General features: G+C 47.3%; 1 protein-coding gene across 4 annotated transcripts in view; it reads left to right on the top strand.

The window, feature by feature from the left end:
• syt1a (synaptotagmin Ia) overlaps positions 1–12383 on the top strand; it is a 345191-nt gene that overhangs the window by 275197 nt on the left and 57611 nt on the right. The window lies entirely within an intron of this gene.

Raw genomic sequence — 12383 nt, 5'->3', positions numbered from 1 at the left:
TGCTGCACTTTGACCCGGAAGTGCAGCACGTTTATTGGATGGCGTTTAGTACAAGACGAGGTAGAGGAGACCAGAATGTTCTGAAGCTAAATGTGGCTTGCTGGTTTTACTTTGCTTTTACCTTTACTGAGGGAACTGAGGGGAACCTGCAAAGTGGAGCTCACTCGTTTAATCCCTTCACTTCAGGCTCATTAAAGGGTAGAACAAATTGGTACAATCACTGCGGCCTCCAGTTGCATACACCGCAGGAGAGTCAGTACTTTGCAGTTTAGCCTCTGACAGCACAAAGGTTTGAAAGATCCCCGCGGAGACTGGCAAATAAGCTAAGCTGTTATCGTTCTGACATTTGTGTTTTGTCTTTAAAGTCTCAGCAATTTCGAGGGCTGCCATTGATCCAACGAGTCAGTCAAAATTACTTTTTAGAAAAATATGTTCTTGCCTGGGCTTTTAAGTTATACCAAAGAATAGTAAAATGGACTGTATGAATCTTGTGCATCCAGGGTGCAGACATGCACTGAGAACCTTTAGCAGAAGTGTTGCCTGGTGTGTCACTCAGCGGAGGAGTGAGAGGTGAGCAAGTCGTGCAATTGCACTTGTGCAGAATCCTGGTCAGACCCTCATCTGGAGTACTATAGGAACTTAGGAACAGGAGGAGGCCATTCAGCCCCTTGAGCCTGCTCTGCCATTCAGTTAGATCGCGGCTGATCTGTATCTTAACTCCATCCACCCGCCTTGGTTCCGTGACCATTAATACCCTTCGCCTAACAAGATTCTATCAATTTCAGTTTTGAAATTTTCAATTGACCCTCAGTCTCAACAGTTTTTTGGGGGAGAGAGTTCCAGATTCCCACTCCCCTTTGTGTGAAGAAGTGCTTCCTGACATCACCCCTGAACGGCCTGGCTCTAATTTTAAGGTTACGCCCCCTTGTTCTGGACTCTCCCACCAGAGGAAATAGTTTCTCTCTCTCTACCCTATCAATTCCTTTAATCATCTTAAACAGCTCAATTAGGTCACCCCTTAATCTTCTATACTCGAGGGAATACAAGCCTAGTCTATGCAACCTGTCCTCATAATTTAACTCTTTTAGCATTCAATTCTGGGCAAGCCATCTCAGGATGGCCTTGGCGGGGGTGCAGCGCAAATTCACCAGAATAATACCGGGGCTAAAAGGTTTATATTGTGAAGACGGGTTGCATCGGCTAGGCTTGTATTCCCTTGAGTATGGAAGATTAAGGGGTGATCTAATTGAGGTGTTTAAAATGTTAAAAGGATTCGATAGGGTAGATATGGAGAAACTATTTCCTCTGTTGTGGGAATCACGAACAAGGAGACATAACATTAAAATTAGACCTTTCAGGAGCGAAAACAGGAAGCACAATTTCGCACGAAAGGTGGTGAAAATCTGGAACTCCATCCCCCAAAAGGCTGTGGGTGCTGGGGGACAATTGGAGCTTTCAAGACTGAGATTGATAGAATTTCGTTGGGTATCGAGAGATATGGAGCAACGGCAGGTAAATGGAGATGAGGTGCAGATCAGCCGTGATCTAATTGAATGGCAGAACAGGCCCGAGGGGCTGAATGGCCATCTCCTGTCCCTAATGTTACTCTGATTTGAGAATTTGAACTCCATTTTTAAAAATCTGAAAATATCGGGTTATCATAAAAAAAAATCCCATCTGGTTCAGCAATATCTTTTTGGTATTGAAACCTGCCATCCTTACCCAGTTTGGCCTATATGTGAGGGATTTTAGTTATGTGGAGAGACTGGAGAAGCTGGGGTTGTTCTCCTTGGAGCAGAGAAGGTTAAGGGGAGATTTAATAAAGGTGTTCAAAATTATATGGGGTTTTGATTGAGCAAATAAGGAAAAACTGTTTCCACTGAAAGGAGGGTTGGTAATCAGAGGACACAGATTTAAGGTGATTGGCAAAAGAACCAGAGGGGAGATGAGGAAATTTTTTTTTTACACAACGTGTTGTTAACTGTCTCCTGAAGTGGCCTAGCAAGCCACTCGGTTGTATCCATGGCAACTAGAGATGGGCAATAAATAACATGAACAGGAGTAGGCCATTCAGCCCCTCGGGCTTATTCTTTGCCAGTGATGCCCACATTCTGAGAATATATCTATACTTTTTTTTTAAAATCCTTACTCTCAGGCACTAGGTGCTGGATCAAAGCCATGGGAAGGATGTGTGTGTGTGGGAGAGAGGGGCCTTGTGCTATTTCACTCGCACTCATTCCAATGTTTCTCACACAGTGGGGACAAGGTGTGTGTGGACGTGAGCCATGCTTCTCGCAGTGAGTCAAGGTGTTCACGTTCCTTCACTTACCTTGGCCAAGAGCGAGAGGCCATTAAGCTGCTTCCTGCACATGTGTGGTGGTGTGTGGGACTGGTGGATGTGGCACTGACTGCTTGGGCCACCTCCCTCTGCAAAGTCTTCTGTTATTTCCTTTCGTGGGTTCCAAGAACCCCAGTGGTTTTCTTGTCCTTAACTCATCCGACGCTAATTCAGCTGAAAGAATTTGGGAACGTAGCCCCAATGCTTACTGCTCCGTCTGTCGTTGACTCTCTCTGCGTCGAGCCTAATTTCCTACGCTCCTGGCCCTTCTGACCAGCTGTAGCCATTTAAACACTTCCATTTCACTACGTTTCCTTCCCTCCCAGCGGTAGTAAACCAGTCAGGAGCAGGAACATCACCGAAAGCCTGCCCTTCATACACAGTGACTCACCCACCACCCCCCACCCCCCCCCCCAGGAAAATGTGGTGGGTGTCTGGCAATGTGGTGTGGACAGATGGAAGTCCCATCCCATCCCGTTTCCGGTGGAAGAAAATCCAGCCCAGACTCTGTAAAAGCTACAAGCTTCTAAAAGATTGAACAGGCATGGGACCCTTTTCTTTAGAAAAGAGAAGACTGAGGGGTGACCCGATAGAGATCTTTAAGATTATGAAGGGGTTCAATAGCGTAGGCCTAGAGGAGAGGTTTCTAATTGCGGGGGAGACTAAAACTAGGGGCCATAAATATAAGATAGTCACCAATAAATCCGATAGGGAATTCAGGAGAAACTTCTTTACCCAGAGAGTGGTGAGAATGTGGAACTCGCTACCGCAAGGAGTAGTTGAGATGAATAGCATAGATTCATTGAAGGGGAACCAAGATAAACACATGAGGGAGAAAGGAATAGAAGGATATGCTGATAGGGTTAGAAGAAGAGGGGTGGGAGGAGGCTCGTGTGGAGCATAAACACCGGCATAGACCTGTTGGGCCGAATGGCCTGTTTCAATGCTGTAAATTCTATGTAATCCTATATAAAATGCAACTAAATTTTTTTTTATAATAGATCAGTTTAAAGCCAAGACAAGCCTTGATCTAGTTCTCCGACACGTAGGTCCTGGTTTTAATTCTCCCGCACCCCCACCGACAGAAATCGGGCGGGGGGGGGGGGGTGTTAAAATGTGGGCCGCGACTTATCCCCTCCGACCTCGCAGCTTTCCCGCCAAGTTCCAGTGTTAATCTGCTCTTTTGAAGCCAGCGGTTTAATTTTCCCCAGATGTTTTTTTTAAAACTGATTTCAAATTCTCAAAATGACCGTGGTGGGATTTGAACTCCCGTTCGAACTGGATTATTGGCCCAGTAACATAACCACTACACTAGCGTAATTTTACGGGGTCAGGAGAAGCATGAATGATCAAAATTTTTCAGCCTATCCCCTTGCCCCTTCTCCTGCAATTACTTGACTAATTATCCAGAGATGGTGAGTTCAAATCCCACTGTGGGCAGTTTGAGAATTTTAATTCTGGAAATAAAGAGCTGGTACTGGTTAAAGTGACCATGAAGCTGTTGGATTGTTGTAAAAACCCAACTGGTTCATTAATTGTCCTTTAGGGAAGGAAACCTGCCTCCTTACCCGGTCTGGGCCTATTATGTGACTCCAGTCCCACACCAACGTGGTTGACTCTTAACTGCCCTCTGAAAGCCACCTAGCAAGTCTCTCAGTTGCATCAAACCCGCTACAAAGAATAACAGCATTGTGGGAGCACCTTCATCACACGGACTGCAGAGGTTTAAGATGGCGGCTCACCAGTATCCAGCAACTAGGGGATGGGCAATGAATGCCGGCCTTGCCAGCCACGCCCGAGAATGAATAATAATCTTAACTGCCCCCGCCACTCCCCCTGCACCTACCGTTCCCCACTGTGTCCTAGCATTCACAGGCAGCCCGTCGGTCTAATGTAAATGGGCCCTGGCCTTTGAAAATGACTTGGGCTTTGCGCCAATGGTATCGAGCGGGGAGCGCGATCCTTACATAGAATTACATAGAATGTACAGCACTGAAACAGGCCATTCGGCCCATGCCGGTGTCTATGCTCCACACGAGCCTCCTCCCACCCTACTTCATCTAACCCCATCAACACAGCCTTCTATTCCTTTCTCCTTCATGTGTTTACCTCGCTTCCCCTTAAATGCATCTGCACTATTCACCTCAACTATTCCTTGTGCTAGCGAGTTCCACATTCTTACTACTCTCTGAGCAAAGAAGTTTCTCCTGAATTCCCTATTGGATTTATTAGTGACTATCTTATATTTATGGCCCCTAGTTCTGGTCTCCCCCGCAAGTCGAAACATCTTCTCTACGTCTACCCTATCGAACCCTTTCATAATCTTAAAGACCTCGATCAGGTCACCCCTCAGCCGTCTCTTTTCTAGAGAAAAGAGCCCCAGTCTGTTCAGTCTTTCCTGATAGGTATAACCTCTCAGTTCTGGTATCGTGCTTGTAATGCCCAATGCCCGCCTGGAGTTAAAGTCCACCCCACTTGTGATTCCGACCAATATTATAGTCATGTAATGTTCACTAGGGCACAGAGGAAGATTGCTTTAAAACTTTCAACGACTGAAAATTAGGATGAAGCAATCAAAGCAGGTAAATTATGCATGGTAAATGAAACAGTATAAAAATCTCACAAACATCACGGGATTGAAAGCTAAAAATACAGGTGGTCATCAGAAAGGATGTTTTGATTCTCAGCACGTCCGATGATGTCATGTGATATTTCAACAGAAAATGGAGTAATGGGAATAAACCAGTATAGCCATCATCAGCGATGGTACTTGACCAGAATTTGCTGGTGACGAACATGTTTGGTACCAGAAACAGGGTAAATGACAGATTCCACGGTGTTAATTAGTGGGTGCCAGCCGTGGCTCAGTGGGTATCTCTCTCGCCTTTGAGTCAGAAGGTCGTGGTTCAAGTCCCCATTCCAGAGACTTGAGCACAAAATCTAGGCTGACACCCTCAGTGCCAGTACTGAGGGAGTGCTGCACTGTCGGAGATGTGCCGTCTTTCGGATGAGACATTAAACCTCTGACCCCTCTTGAAACCTGGGAGTTAAACCTGCCAAGGTAAGTGGTAAAGGGGTGTGACCCTCTCAGGTGGATGTAAAAGATCCCACAGCACTATTTTGAAGAAGAGCAGGGGAGTGCTCCCTGGTATCCCGGCCAATATTTATCCCTCAACCAACATCACTAAAACAGATTATCTGGTCGTTATCACATTGCTGTTTGTGGGAGCTTGCTGTGAGCAAATTGGCTGCCGGGTTTCCCTACTTTACAACTGTGACTACACTGCAGTACTTCATTGCCTGTAAAGCGCTTTGGGATGTCCTGAGGTTGTGAAAGGCGCCATATAAATGCAAGTTCTTTCTTTACTTAACTGGAAAAAAAATTATTTTAAAGCTCCAGAGAATGCTGCAAGTAAAACAAGAGGGTAAATTTTCTAGGCCCGATTTTAACTCCCCTCGCTTGGCGAGAACGGGGTGTGCAGGGGGTTAGAATGGAGGCAGAGTACCCAGCCTCCCCACCCCACCCGCTTGCATTGCTCCCTCCCGCCCACCACCGGTTTAACTCCCAGGTTTCAAAAGGGGTCAGAGGTCCTGGCCACAAGGCCTCATGAAAAGTCGCAAATAGGGGCCCCAAAGCAAGTTTAATCCGCCGTCTCGCGCGTCTCGCCCAGTGCCAGAGAAAGCTGGCGGTTAACGGGGATCGGGGCTGGGAGAGAGGGGCCAGGAGTACTTCTCTGGTCCCCACGAGGAAACCCTGGGCCTCCCCCTCCACACCCCTTCATCACTTACCTTGGCGAGTTTAACTCCCAGGTTTCAAGAGGGGTCAGAGGTGATGGCCTCAGACCTCGCGAATATGCAAAGGACGGGGTCCTACCACGCGCAAAGGACCCCAAACGCAAGTTTAATTCACAGTCGGACGAATTGGCCACTCGTTACAGGCCATGCACGACATTGAGTTCCATTCACTTCATGGGTATAACAGGCAGGCCACTGCCATACCCCCCAAAGCCAATTTCTACCCCATAATCTCTCCGGGACTCACTTGTCCCGGGTTCCAGCATGCCACACTCGGGTCCCGTAAGCTTCCAATGGGAAATCACGGGGATCAATTCTCTGACCGAGGTTGCATTGTGTAAAAATTTACCCCAGTGTCCCTGTGTTTCCGTCCATTTACCCGGTTCTACGTTAAACTGCTTAGTCATTGGTTCCCCTTTCCACCAATCCAAACCATGAGCAGGCTATTCAGCTGTGGAGGCCTGTCACAGCAGCTGTGCCCAATCATTCCCTGACCCAACACCCACTCTCACACATTTCCAGTTGTGTGATGGGGGATTGATGGGACAGCAATCAGAAAGAAGAAAGAAAGTCTTGCATTTCTACAGCGCCTTTCAAAACCTCAGGACGTCCCAAAGCGCTTTACAGCCAATGAAGTACTTTTTGAGGTGTGATCACTGTTATAATGTAGGAAATGGGACAGACAATTTACGCACAGCAAGATCCCACAAACTGAAATGAGATAATGACCAGATCATTTTTTTTAGTGGTGTTGGTTGAGGAATAAATATTGGCCCCAGGACATCGGGGAGAACTCCCCTGCCCTTCTTCGAAATAGAATCATAGAATCATAGAAGTTTACAACATGGAAACAGGCCCTTCGGCCCAACATGTCCATGTCGCCCAGTTTATACCACTAAGCTAGTCCCAATTGCCTGCACTTGGCCCATATCCCTCTATACCCATCTTACCCATGTAACTGTCCAAATGCTTTTTAAAAGACAAAATTGTACCCGCCTCTACTACTGCCTCTGGCAGCTCGTTCCAGACACTCACCACCCTTTGAGTGAAAAAATTGCCCCTCTGGACCCTTTTGTATCTCTCCCCTCTCACCTTAAATCTATGTCCCCTCGTTATAGACTCCCCTACCTTTGGGAAAAGATTTTGACTATCTACCTTATTTATGCCCCTCATTATTTTATAGACTTCTATAAGATCACCCCTCAACCTCCTCCTCTCCAGGGAAAAAAGTCCCAGTCTATCTAACCTTCTCCCTATAAGTCAAACCATCAAGTCCCGGCAGCATCCTAGTAAATCTTTTCTGCACTCTTTCTAGTTTAATAATATCCTTTCTATAATAGGGTGACCAGAACTGTACACAGTATTCCAAGTGTGGCCTTACTAATGTCTTGTACAACTTCAACAAGACATCCCAACTCCTGTATTCAATGTTCTGACCAATGAAACCAAGCAAGCTGAATGCCTTCTTCACCACCCTATCCACCTGTGACTCCACTTTCAAGGAGCTACGAACCTGTACTCCTAGATCTCTTTGCTCTATAGCTCTCCCCAACGCCCTACCATTAACAGAGTAGGTCCTGGCCCGATTCGATCTACCAAAATGCATCACCTCACATTTATCTAAATTAAACTCCATCTGCCATTCATCGGCCCACTGGCCCAATTTATCAAGATCCCGTTGCAATCCTAGATAACCTTCTTCACTGTCCACAATGCCACCAATCTTGGTGTCATCTGCAAACTTACTAACCATGCCTCCTAAATTCTCATCCAAATCATTAATATAAATAACAAATAACAGCGGACCCAGCACCGATCCCTGAGGCACACCGCTGGTCACAGGCCTCCAATTTGAAAAACAACCCTCTACAAACACTCTCTGTCTTCTGTCGTCAAGCCAATGTTGTATCCAATTGGCTACCTCACCTTGGGTCCCGTGAGATTTAACCTTATGTAACAACCTACCATGCGGTACCTTGTCAAAGGCTTTGCTAAAGTCCATGTAGACCACGTCTACTGCACAGCCCTCATCTATCTTCTTGGTTACCCCTTCAAAAAACTCAATCAAATTCGTGAGACATGATTTTCCTCTCACAAAACCATGCTGACTGTTCCTAATCAGTCCCTGCCTCTCCAAATGCCTGTAGATCCTGTCTCTCAGAATACCCTCTAACAACTTACCCACTACAGATGTCAGGCTCACCGGTCTGTAGTTCCCAGGCTTTTCCCTGCCGCCCTTCTTAAACAAAGGCACAACATTTGCTACCCTCCAATCTTCAGGCACCTCACCTGTAGCTGTCGATGATTCAAATATCTCTGCTAGGGGACCCGCAATTTCCTCCCTAACCTCCCATAACGTCCTGGGATACATTTCATCAGGTCCCGGAGATTTATCTACCTTGATGCGCGTTAAGACTTCCAGCACCTCCCTCTCTGTAATATGTGCCCTGGGATTTTTTTTTACATCTCATCTGGTTTAACATCTCATCCGAAAGATGGTACCTCTGACAGTGCAGCACTCCCTCTGTTCTGGCAATGGGAGTGTTGGCCTAGAATTTGTGCTCAAGTCTCTAGAGTGGGGCTTGAACCCACAACCCTCTGACTCAGAGTTGAGAGCGCTGCACCAGAAGTAAGAGCCCTGGGACGATTTGTCTCCTGTCCGACTCGGGGTGGAGTCATGGTTTATTGCTGAGGCCAAATGTTGCCCCTTTAGCTGCAGCCTGGCTCAATCAACATGGACTGAAGATCAAACATCAAACCTGGGACCTTCCTGGCTTGTTGTTACAATCTGGAATGCACGGTCTGAAAGGGTGGTGGAATCAGACTGATTTTCAAAAGGGAACTGGAACACAGGACCAAGGGGGAAGCCATTCAGCCCCTCGAGCCTGCTGCTCCATTCAATTCGATCATGGCTGATTGGATATATACTTGAAAAGGAAAAGAATTGCAGGGCTATGGGGGGAAGTGGGACTTATTGGAAAGCTCTTTCAAAGAGCCGGCACAGGCACGATGGGCCAAATGGCCTCCTTCTGTGCTGTAAGGTTCTATAATTCTAACATCCACACACACGCACTTCCAGCGGGGGTTGATGGGATGGCAGTCAGAGGTCATAACCCTGGCCTGGGGATGAGTACAAGTTGTATCTCTCTTTACCCTCAGTCTGGCTCACTGAACACTGACCAAAGATCAAACTGTGGGACTTTCCTGGCTTGTGTGACTCGACAGCTCAGTAAATAAGCTCACTCAGGCTTCAGGAGCGTTTCGGACGAATTTTTTTCCCCCACAAAACGACTGCGTTTACGCCCTTCCTCCGGGGGCGTGCGCGGATTCTCCGGCAAAGACACGGTCAGCAATCGGGAGAACCCCAGCGGAAAGTAATGATGTTAATGACCGGTTTTAACAATGGCCTGCTCTCTAAAGCCAGCTGCCTGAAACTATCTGGTTGAAAACCCCTAATTTGTAAACTGAACAGAGACATTGGCCCAAATCTTGCCGGAAAGATAACGACACACGCTGCTCTTAGTGCGCAAATCGGCCAGCAAGCTCAGGGGATTGAACGAAACGCCCTGAGTTGTGAAATCACCAGAACTCGCTGGTCGATTTACTCCGCTCCTCCCTTTGCTTCGCAAAAAATGGCACCTCGCCCTCAACCTCCACATTATTTTTACGTGCTTGCTCGATTTGCGCATTAGACCCGAATTAAACTCACCGCAGAAAGTTAGGGCTGGTACTTAACAACGTAAGGACCCTTTTAGCGACATGATAATTGTTAATACAATGCCAATCAACCTCTCCAGCCCAGAAAGGGGAACAATTTAAACCGTGCAGATCCCAGATGCCCTGTTGCACTCACCGTGTCGTTATCAGCTCGTACTTCCAGCAAGTTACGGCGCAAAACGTTTTTGAGCTGAAGGATGAAGGACAAAGTCTAACTAACGGGCATGTCGTGAGATGCCCCACTCCAGCAAATTCTGGGCCGTTGTTTTTTTAAGCCAACAATAATTTTTTTTTTAGATCACTTAATAGACAGGTTTACCGTGTTTTTTGGGCTGCCTCTTCTACATAATAAAAGATAATGAAGACGGATGTTTCTACATTTATCTTGCTGGTTGCAATTGACGTAGTGTGACAATGACCTCCATTCATCATGAAATGTTTTCAACACAAATGTTTGATTAAAGATTCCGACCTGTAGCATCTCCCATCAATGAAGTTACCGCAGCGGAGATATAAAGGCATGGGTACCATGGCGATTTGGAATGCACTTTATTGGACAGCAAAACCAAAATCAAATCAAACATGCACTAGAGGGCAGTTTGGTCATTGCGACGTTAAGGCAAAGGGTTCTGAGTAAGAGCCGTGAGGAAAATTCTAACTGAAGCTTTCCCCCTGGGAATAGGTCATCTGGAGGAGGGAGTATACTGACCAGATAATGGTTCCTTCCTGTTCAGCTCAAACATGTCTTTTGGCAGGTCAACCAAAGAGTAGTGCCGATAGAATCTGTCGAGATGTCTGATGTCTAGATCCTCCCAACCAACCACTGCATAGGGCAAATTGCAAAAATAAGTTTTCAGAAGTTGCTTGAGTGAAAGAGTTATTTACATACAGATTCACTGGATGATAAGCTCTACATAAGGAAACATTGACACTAATCTTGTGTACTTGGATCGCCAACTGTGGTTGGACACATTCTTGGAGGTTTCGTCACGTGACCTCCCGCCTCCAACCGCCCCGCCACCTACCCTCCTGCCATTGGTCGCCCAACATGTCCATCCTTGCGGTGCCCCACCTTCCCACGTCCAATTGGAAAGCAAACAGTCTGGATTATGCACTCAAGTCTCTGGAGTGGGACTTGAAGACTCTGGAATTTAGAAGAATGAGAGGTGATCTCCTTGAAACGTATAAAATTCTTAGCGGGCTTGACAGGGTAGATGCGGAGAGGCTGTTTTCCCCTGGCTGGAGAGTCTAAAACTAGGCGTCATAGTCTCCGGATAAGGGGTCGGGCATTTAGGACTGAGATGAGGAGGAATTTCTTCACTCAGAGGGTGGGGAATCTTTGGAATTCTCTACCACAGAGGGCTGTGGATGCTCAGTCGTTGAGTATATTCAAGACTGAGATCGATAGTTTTTTGGATACTAAGGGAATCGAGGGATGTGGGGATCGGGCGGGAAAGTGGAGTTGAGGTCGAAGATCAGCCATGATCTTATTGACTGGCGGAGCAGGCTCGAGGGGCTCGAATGGCCCACTCCTGCTCCTATTTCTTATGTTGTTATGAACTCACAACTTTCTGACTCGGCGGGAGTGCAACCCACTGAGCAACGGCCGGTATTAAATATGGCGGTTGCGGAGGGGGCGTGGAATGGAAATCGCAGAGTTAGGCCCCGACGCTCCATTTTCCTGCCATATTTCCGCCTCTTACCCGCCAGATTTCAAGTAGGATAGTGGTGACCACATGCGCGCGCGCGCACACACACACACACACACACACACACACACACACAATTGTACATTATATTTGAGCACAAATTTTCCTCACGATCCATTGTTTTCAGCTGTGTCCACACTATTTCCATCCGTTGTAAGGAACGTTCCTCGATAGTGAGGATAAACAGCCAATGATCACCGTTCCCAATGAGTGTGCAGCCCTATCCGAAACACTGCGCTGACACGGAAGAGTAACAGGGTACATTTTCCTCCCCTCCTCCAAGCTCCTGAAATCTGCTACTTCTGTCGAGGCCTAGGGACGCTGGGGTTCCTGCCTCGGGAGCCCCCCTGTCACAGTCCCCACCCTGTGGGAGACGTTAGCCCCGACGAGCGCACGGCTGGAGGCCTCTCCGGGCTCTGAGCTTCTGGACCGTGATGCAGATCAGGAGCCAGGGGGGTCCTGATTAGACTGAAACATCCTCGGAGGGGCCAGGGGTGGGGTGGGGTTGGGGGGGGGGGCGGGGGTTCAACTTTGAAAATATTCCTGACTTTTGATTCTTCAGTCTGTCCATGGGACCACCCTGACCCTCCAAAGGGAAGAGGGTCGGGGACTGGGGACGATGCCATGCTTCTCTGATTTTCCGGCATATTCCGCCAATGTCACGGCAGAACAGCTGCGGATTTTCAGCCCCCTCATTCCTGTGGTATTCGTAAGTGATATTAACTGCACTTATGACCGTAGGAATTGCATAACGAGAAAAGACTGCGGTCCATCTAGTTCGTCTTCTACCATCCCGTTAGTTACACGATACAACGATAATGGAG

This window comes from Heptranchias perlo, chromosome 18 (genome assembly GCF_035084215.1).
Source record: "Heptranchias perlo isolate sHepPer1 chromosome 18, sHepPer1.hap1, whole genome shotgun sequence".
NCBI lineage: Eukaryota > Metazoa > Chordata > Chondrichthyes > Hexanchiformes > Hexanchidae > Heptranchias > Heptranchias perlo.
Note: the sequence above shows the minus strand (reverse complement) of the source record. Positions and strands in the feature narration are given on the sequence as shown.